Below are 10,303 nucleotides of genomic sequence, written 5' to 3'. Positions count from 1 at the left end.
GGTGTAGCTAATTGTCGCAAATAAAATATTTTTTATTTTCACGGTGGTTCCCATGTATGAGTTGTTAAGATGATGGTGCGATAATTCTCGCGCTTGCTGTCTTCAGAACTGTATGGAAGATGTTTCTCCGAAAGTCTGATGGTATACCGCCAGTCCCATATATTCTACACACAAACGTGAATAGTTGTTTTGTTGCTACTTTCCCCAACTATTTTAGAAGTTTCGATGGGGTGTTATCTATCTCTTCTGCCTTATTTGATCTTAACTTGTCCAAAGCTCTTTTAAATTCTGATTCTAATACTATATCCCTAACTCTTCCCTGTGGACTCCTGTTACTTCTTCCATCGCGTTATCAGAGAAGTCCTCCGCCTCACATAGGCTTTCATACTCTTTCCACCTATCCGCTCTCTCCTTTGCATTTAACGGTGGGATTCCCATTGCACTCTTAAGGTCTGTTTTGAATTTTCTATATGCTGAGCCAGTCTTTCGGCCAACCATATCTTTTTCAATTTTATCGCATTTTTCATGAAGCCATTTCGCCATAGCTTCATTTTCTGTTTATTTCATTTTTACGTGACTTTTATTTCTGTAATCCTGAATTTCCGTATTTTTCTACTTCCTTCTTTTATCGGTCAGTTGAAATGTTTCTTCTTTTTACGCATAGTCACTTCGCAGTTACTTGCCTTGTACCGATACGATATCCTCACATACTTTCTCTCTGTCTTCTTCTTCTACTTGCGACGTCGAACGGATACATGCATTATTGTTACTGGTGTTGGTTTACTGTCGACTCTAATGACAACAGCTCTACCTCTGAACTGTCGCAGAAACTCACTCTTTGCAGCACCTTCCTATTCATAATGAATCTTACTCCCGTTATACCGTTCTCTGATGTTGTTGACACTACCCTACTTTCGTCTGGTCACAAATCCTTGTCTTCTCTCTATTTAACTTCAGTGACCATCACTATATGTAGACAGAGTCTTAGCACTTCCGTTTTAGGTTTTCTGGCTTCCCTACCATGTTCAGATTCCGACTGTCCACTCCCCGACTGAAAGTACATTACCCTTTTGTTGGTTATTCAATGTTTTGTCACGGTTACCTTCCCATTGGAAGGCCCCTCAGTGAATTGCAAATGGACGACTGGCTCGAAAGATTTTGTCACTGTAGAGATCATCATGACACTTTATGAGTTACAGGCCACATGCCTGTGAATAAAGTTTTTTTTTCTTTTTTTTTGGGTTATCAGTCTATTGAGTGGCCCACGAATTCCTCTCCTGTGCTATCCTCTTCATCTCAGAGTAGCACTTGCAACCTACGTCCTCTATTATTTGCTGGATGTGTTCCAACCTCTGTCTCCCGCTACAGTTTTTGCCTTCTACAGCTCCCTCTAGAACCACGGAAGTCATTCCCTCATGTCTTAACAGATGTCCTATCATCCTGTCCCTTCTCTTTATCAGTGTTTTCCACACATTCCTTTCCTCTCAGATTCTGCACAGAACCTCGTGATTCCTTACCTTGTCAGCCCACCTGATTTTCAACTTTCGTCTGCTGCACCACATCTCAAATGCTTCGATTCTATTTTGTTCCGGTTTTCCCACAGTGCATATTTCACTACCATACAATGCTGTACTCCAGACGTACGTTCTTAGAAATTTCTTCCTAAAATTAAGCCCGATATTTGATATTAGTAGACTTCTCTTGACCAGGAATGCCAATTTTGCCATTGCTAGCAGTTTTTGAAGCCCTTCTTGCTCCATCCGTCACTCGTTATTTTACTGCCTAGTTAGCAGAATTCCTTAACTTCATCTACTTCGCGACCACCGATCCTGATATTAAGCTTCTCGCTGTTCTCATTTCTACTACTTGTCAGTGCCATCGTCTTTCTTCGATTTACTCTCAGTCCATATTCTGTACTCATTAGACTGTTCATTCCATACAGCATATCATGTGATTCTTCTTCACTTTCACTCAGGATAGCAATGTCATCAGCGAATCGTATCATTGACATCCTTTTTCCCTGGATATTAATTCCATTCCCGAACCTTTCGCCTTGAATTTTAATTCCACAACTGAACCTTTCTTGTATTTCCATCATTGCTTCCTTGACGTACAGATTGAACAGTAGGGCGAAAGTCTACATCCTTTTGTTACACGCTTTTTAACACGAGCACTTCGTTCTTGGTCGTCCACTCTTATTTTTCCCTCTTGGCTGTTGTGCATATTATATATGACTCGTCTCTCCCTATAGCTTACCCATATTTTTCTCAGAATTTCGAACATCTTGCACCATTTTACATTGTCGAACGCTTATTCCAGGTCGACAAATCCTATGAACGTGTCTTGATTTTTCTTTAGTCTTACTTCCATTGTTAAACGCAATGTCAGAACTGCCTCTCTCTCGTGCCTTTACCTTTCCTGAAGCCAAACTGATCGCCATCTAGCGCATCTTCAATTTTCTTTTCTATTCTTCTGTATGTTGTTCTTGTCAGCAACTTGGATGCATGAGCTGTTAGGCTGATTGTGCGATAATTCTCGCACTTGTCACGTCGTGCCGGCTTCGGAATTCTGTGGATGATGTTTTTCCACAAGTCAGATGGTATGTCGCCAGACTCATACATTCTACGCACCAACGTGAATAGTTGTTTTGTTGCCACTTCCCCCAACGATTTTAGAAATTCTGATGGAATGTTATCTACCCCTTCTGCCTTATTCGATCTTACGTCCCCCAAAGCTATTTTAAATACTGATTCTAATACCGGGTCACCTACCTCTTCTATATCGACTTCTATCACATCAGACAAATCTTCCCCCTCAGAGGCTTTCAATGTATTCTTTCCACCTATCCGCTCTCTCGTCCGCAATTGGAATTCCCGTTGCACTCTTAACGTTAGCAACTTTGCTATTAATGTCACCGAAGGTTGTTTTGACTTTCCAGTATGCTGAGTCAGTCCTACCGAAAATAATTTCTTCACATTTTTCATGTAGCCATTTCGTCTTAGCTTTCCTGCACTTCCTATTTGTTTCATTCCACAGCGATTGTATTTCTGTATTCCTGAGTCTTTCGGAACATTTTTGTACTTTCTCTTTTCATCGATCAATTGAAGTATTTCTTTTGTTACCCATGGTTTCTTCGCAGTTACCTTCATTGTACCTATGTTTTCCTTCCCAATTTCTGTTATCGGCCTTTTTAGGGATGTCGAGTCATCTTCAACTGTACTGAGCTATTCCTTATTGCTGTATCTTTAGCCTTTGAGAATTTCAAGCGTGCCGCGCGGGATTAGCCGAGCGGTCTTAGGCGCTGCAGTCATGGACTGTGCGGCTGGTCCCGGCAGAGGTTCGAGTCCTCCCTCGGGCATGAGTGTGTGTGTTTGTCCTTAGGATAATTTAGGTTAAGTACTGTGTAAGCTTAGGGACTGATGACCTTAGCAGTTCAGTCCCATAAGATTTCACACATAAATTTCAAGCGTATCTCGTCATTCCGTAGCTTCCGTATACCACCTCTTTGCGTATTCATTCTTCCTGGCTAATGTCTTGAACTTCTTTGCGTATTGATTCTTCCTGGCTAATGTCTTGAACTTGAGCCTACTCTTCATCACTACTAAGTTGTTATCTGAGTCTATATCTGCTCCTGGGTACACCTTACAATCCAGTATCTGCTTTAGGGATCTCTGTCTGACCATGATGTAATCTAACTGAAATCTTCCCGTATCACCCGGCCTTTTCAAAGTATACCTCTTCCTCTTGTGATTCCTGAATAGGGTATTTGCTATTACTAGTTGAAGTTTGCTACAGAACTCAATTAGTCTCTCTCCTCACTCATTCCTTGTTCCAAGCCCATATTCTCCTGGAACTTTTTCTTCTACTCCTTCCCCTACAGATGAATTCCAGCCCTCCATGACTTTTAGATTTTCATCTCCATTTACATAATGTGTCGCAACGGCCTTTCGACAGTGGATACGCCGGTTTCTCTCAGATCACCGAAGTTAAGCACTCTCGGGCGTGGCCGGCACTTGGATGGGTGACCATCCGGGCCGCCATGCGCTGTTGCCATTTTTAGGGATGCACTCAGCCTCGTGATACCAACTGAGGAGCTACTCGACCGAATAGTAGTCAAAGAAAACCATCATAACGACCGGGAGTGCGGTGTCCTCACCACATGCCCCTTCTATCCGCATCCTCAGCTTAGGATGACACGGCGGTCGGATGGTCCCGATGGGCCACTTGTGGCCTGAAGACGGAGTGCTTTTTACATAATGTATTACACTTTCAGTATCCTCATACACTTGCTCAATCTCTTCATCTTCAGCTTTCGACGTCAGCATGTATCCCTGAGCTATCGTGGGCGGTGTTGGTTTGCTATCGATTCTGGTACCAACTCTATCACAGAACTGTTCGCAGTAACACACTCTCTGCACCAGCTTCCTATTCATAACGAATGCTACTCCAGTTATACCATTTTCTGCTGCTGTTGACATTTACCTATACTCATCTGCCCATTAATCCATGTCTTCTTTCCATGTCATGTGTCGTCCACCCAGGCTGAATGTGGAGAACATGGGAAACTAAATTAATAATCAAAACATTATGTGTCTTTAATACAATGGTTTCCGTTGCCTTCTGCATCCTCATGTTGTTGATCACTGGTGATCCTTCATTCCCTTAGGGGCAGTTTCCCACCCCCAAGCCAAGAGAGTGACCTGAACCTCTGTCCGATCCTGCGCCATCTTTGTGAAGGTAGTTGGCAGAGCGAGAGTGAATTCTTATGCCGAAAGTCTCCGCCCGTCATTTCTGATCATTTTTATTAAAAATTTAAGCAGTGACGAGTTTCTAAACCAGGATTCAGGACGTTATGATTATTAATTTTGTTTTCCATGTTCTCAACTTTTGGCCATGGCGGACGTCACACGACACTCGTTCAAGTTCATCGTTGAACAATTCATTTATTTTTTTTAAGGGCAAACTAGCAGCACAAGTAATTAACAAGGAATAAATTTCAAGGATAATCTATTAAAATGGCTCAGTGACAAATAAGAAGTGTCGTTCGCAACCAAACTTACTGTTTTGAATTGCTGAAGTGACAACCACAGAAGTAAAAATCAAACTGCTGCGAAATAGATAATCAACTTGTATCTCTGTTCATAGGCAGGAAAGAAAATCAAATAACAAACGAAGCTACTGCAAAATTGACTTAAGACCCAAGTCTTAGTAAGATATGCAAATACAAGAAACAACTGTAAATTAAGAACATAATTGCTGAATCCTTTCCATGGTCCCATAAAACTTTCTAACCACGAATAAGGCACCAACAAATTTCAAGAGAGCTACGAATTTTACAAACACTGAACTTCAGTGGGATTCAGATAGGTAAGAAAATGTGCAGGTTAACTCAGTTAACGGCCTCTGGCCACGCAAACAAGTTTACTGTCGGTGAAGTAGCTTTAAGGTTTCCCTGAAATTCCTCTATAATACAAGGAATCCATCAGTAATTACAGTGAGATTTACAGCACAATGGTCAAGCAAACAATAGGTGCAACTTATACTACAGGTCACCTCTCGGCGGCGTTTATTTACTTAAACCAAAAAATTAATTTAATGTAATCACATAAATTTTAGATAGCTGAAAAATTCAAGTGAGGTGAGCTGCTGTAGTGAGAATACCAAGAAGAATCACAGATTAAGAAGATAAGTACTAAAATTAACATTATAGCTACAATCAAATTTCAAAATTTTACTGACAATGAACTTTAACAGTATTATGAAAAAAAGGCATTTACTGAATAGATGGCCGGCGGCCATGTAAACTAGCTTTACAATTGGCGAAGGTGCTTCAGGACTGTCCTGCAAATTGTCGAGAATAGAAGAAGTCAATAGCTAACTGTACAGTGAGGTGGCAGAATCATGGGATACCTACTCACGTTATATCGAACTTCCTTTTGCCCGACGTAGTGCAGCAACTCGACGTGGCATGAACTCAAAAAATCGTTGGAGGTCCCCTGCTGAAATATTTATCCATGTTGCCTCGATAGCCGACCATAATTGCGAAAGTGTTGCCGGCGCAGCATTTTGCGCACGGACAGAGCTCTTGATTAGTCCCATAAATGTTCGATGTGATTCATGTCGCACGATCTGGCTGACCAAATCATTCCCTCAACTTGTCCAGGATGTTCATCAAACCAGTCGTGAACAACTGTGGAGTGGTGATGTGCCCATCGTTGTTTGGGAATGTGAAGTCAATGAATGGCTGAAAAAGATTGGGTGACTTGGACTAGAGGACCCTGTCGGTTCCCTGTCGACACAGCTTTATGGAACAGAGTCTTGTTGACAGCCTGGGTCCATGGATTCGTGGTGTCAGTGCCACACTCGAACCCTTCAATCAGCTGCTCCAAACTGGATTCGGGACGCAGCTGACCCGGCCACGGTTTTCCGCTCGTGTTAAGGTCCATCCGGTATGGTCGAGAGCCCAGGGGAGGCACTTCAGGTGATGTCGTGCTATTAGCAAAGTCATTCAAGTAGGTCATCTGCTACCATAGTCCATTAACGCCATTAACGCACTGCCCTAACGGATACGTTCGTCGTAAATCGAACATTGATTTCTGCGGTTATTTCACGCAGTATAGCATGTCTTTTAGTACTGATAGCTCAATGCAAACCCCTCTGTTCTCGGTCGTTAGTGAAGACCGTCGGCCACTGCGTTATCCGTGGTGAGAGGTAATGCCTGAAATGTGGAATTCGCGGCACACTCTTGTCACTGTGGATCTCTCAGATTCTGTTAATCCCATCGTGCGACCATAATCACATCGGAAAGCTTTTCACATGAAACGCCAGAGCACAAATTGCTCCGCCAACCCACTGTCCTTTTATACACTCCTGGAAATTGAAATAAGAACACTGTGAATTCATTGTCCCAGGAAGGGGGTCAGATACATCACATGATCACACTGACAGAACCACAGGCACATAGACACAGGCAACAGAGCATGCACAATGTCGGCACTAGTACAGTGTATATCCACCTTTCGCAGCAATGCAGGCTGCTATTCTCCCATGGAGACGAACGTAGAGATGCTGGATGTAGTCCTGTGGAACGGCTTGCCATGCCATTTCCACCTGGCGCTTCAGTTGGACCAGCGTTCGTGCTGGACGTGCAGACCGCGTGAGACGACGCTTCATCCAGTCCCAAACATGCTCAATGGGGGACAGATCCGGAGATCTTGCTGGCGAGGGTAGTTGACTTACACCTTCTAGAGCACGTTGGGTGGCACGGGATACATGCGGACGTGCATTGTCCTGTTGGAACAGCAAGTTCCCTTGCCGGTCTATGAATGGTAGAACGATGGGTTCGATGACGGTTTGGATGTACCGTGCACTATTCAGTGTCCCCTCGACGATCACCAGTGGTGTACGGCCAGTGTAGGAGATCGCTCCCCACACCATGATGCCGGGTGTTGGCCCTGTGTGCCTCGGTCGTATGCAGTCCTGATTGTGGCGCTCACCTGCACGGCGCCAAACACGCATACGACCATCATTGGCACCAAGGCAGTAGCGACTCTCATCGCTGAAGACGACACGTCTCCATTCGTCCCTCCATTCACGCCTGTCGCGACACCACTGGAGGCGGGCTGAACGATGTTGGGGCGTGAGCGGAAGACGGCCTAACGGTGTGCGGGACCGTAGCCCAGCTTCATGGAGACGGTTGCGAATGGTCCTCGCCGATACCCCAGGAGCAACAGTGTCCCTAATTTGCTGGGAAGTGGGGGTGCGGTCCCCTACGGCACTGCGTAGGATCCTACGGTCTTGGCGTGCATCCGTGCGTCGCTGCGGTCCGGTCCCAGGTCGACGGGCACGTGCACCTTCCGCCGACCACTGGCGACAACATCGATGTACTGTGGAGACCTCACGCCCCACGTGTTGAGCAATTCGGCGGTACGTCCACCCGGCCTCCCGCATGCCCACTATACGCCCTCGCTCAAAGTCCGTCAACTGCACATACGGTTCACGCCCACGCTGTCGCGGCATGCTACCAGTGTTAAAGACTGCGATGGAGCTCCGTATGCCACGGCAAACTGGCTGACACTGACGGCGGCGGTGCACAAATGCTGCGCAGCTAGCGCCATTCGACGGCCAACACCGCGGTTCCTGGTGTGTCCGCTGTGCCGAGCGTGTGATCATTGCTTGTACAGCCCTCTCGCAGTGTCCGGAGCAAGTATGGTGGGTCTGACACACCGGTGTCAATGTGTTCTTTTTTCCATTTCCAGGAGTGTAGCTTGTGTGCACGGTACTACCGTCATCAGGACACGTGCACATCGCTATGCCATGACTTCTGTCACCTCAGTGTGTAACAGGTTCAAAAATGGTTCAAATGGCTCTGAGCACTATGGGACTTAACTACTGTGGTCATCAGTCCCCTAGAACTTAGAACTACTTAAACCTAACTAACCTAAGGACATTACACACATATCCATGCCCGAAGCAGGATTCGAACCTGCGACCGTAGTAGTCGCGCGGGTCCGGACTGCGCGCCTAGAACCGCTAGACCACCGCGGCCGGCTGTAACAGGTTCCTGCACCACGGCGGCCAAGTATAGCATTAGCCTGAACTTATACCAAAGGACCCCGTTAGGTGGTGTTTTTTAGACTTACTAGAGGTTTAAAGAGTGTTTAAAAAAACAAACGATAATCACTGAAATATTCCTATCGAGACCAATGTTTAACCACAGGGACAGCGATCAACGGCAGTAGCCGCTCAGATACATAGAAAAAGTGGGCAGAGCCCAGTGGGGAGCGGGTCATAAAAAGTTCAATATAATTAACAGGCATGGAGCTAGTTAAAAAAAAAAGACAAACATGGATTTAATGCACTCAGCTGGCCAGTAGCGTAACCAAAACTAGATACCTATTATCAGTCGTATCTGCAACACTTACATACAAACAGCACTCTACGTTCCTGAACGTAGATACAAGCAAATACATAAGCTTTAGTAGGGCAAAACACAAAATCAACTGGACCAACGTTAAGAGCTAAGTAGTATTTAAATGAAAAGCCAGTGCCAGCAGACACTGATTGTTTTCCACCGTTTTCAAAAAAAAAAATGGTTCAAATGGCTCTGAGCACTATGGGACTCAACTGCTGAGGTCATTAGTCCCCTAGAACTTAGAACTAGTTAAACCTAACTAACCTAAGGACATCACAAACATCCATGCCCGAAGCAGGATTCGAACCTGCGACCGTAGTGGTCTTGCGGTTCCAGACTGCAGCGCCTTTAACCGCACGGCCACTTCGGCCGGCTCCACCGTTTTCTTTTAAATAGCAAAACACTGAATAAGAGGTAATAAAACATAAGGGAAACACTTTAAAGACGCTGCAAGCTGCCCGCACATTCAGTACCATGTAACGTAATGCACATTCTCGACAATTTGCGAAAGCGTTCATTACGTGAATAACATCTACGAACGCCTATGGCCCCTCAGTACCACAACGTAGCGAAAAAAAAAAAAAATCAATAATGTGCGAAAGGACACTGGGAAGCCCAAAACTGATGTGTGATTCTTCATTTAGAATTTCTGTCACAGATGTGTGTATTTTTAAACTAGAAGTGAGCTGAAGAGCTTATCGAAGCAAAACCTCACCGATATACTCGGGTAGCATAACTCAGTCTTACAACAGATACGGTGGTAATCACGTTGCAGCGTGAAACTTTCAACACACGAATCAGTGTTATCAGTCATATCAGATATCAGTAAGATCAACATTATCTGAATGACAGGCAGTGGGAATATCATTCATCTTCATCGCGAAGTTATGATTTGCCATGATGTATTTCAACGGCACAGGAGGAAACAGGCCTACGTCATTTTGTGAACTCTTTGAACTAATGGGGCGCCTATCCGAACGCTTGTTCCGTCGGTAGGTCATTAAGAGCGTCAAATTGCATGTCCCTTGCCACAAGGGATGGAGTTGGGCCACGTGTTAGCGGTCACACATAAATTTCCTAGCCAACTTCTTGCCTGTAGAGTGAGCCGTTTGTGTGGTTGATAATTACTAGCGTGTCCCTAATTACATCAGACAGTCAAAGAGCGTATTGGACAGCCTCACAATACGCGTGCTACCAGAGTTCCTGTTCCCGAGCAACAGGCCGCCTGATATTGATATAGGCACGTGACGTGTGGCTACTAGTATTGTCCCCATGTCTCTCAGAAATTATTTTCTTTACATAATGACGGTGATCACTTTTAGACACAGTAACTGGGCAAATCGTGTTAACTTACTTAACTTCCTCTCCAAAATGGATAGCTGAAGACAC

The sequence above is a fragment of the Schistocerca serialis genome, chromosome 1, assembly GCF_023864345.2.
Source record: "Schistocerca serialis cubense isolate TAMUIC-IGC-003099 chromosome 1, iqSchSeri2.2, whole genome shotgun sequence".
Classification (NCBI taxonomy): Eukaryota; Metazoa; Arthropoda; class Insecta; order Orthoptera; family Acrididae; genus Schistocerca; species Schistocerca serialis.
This window is presented reverse-complemented; position numbering follows the sequence as displayed.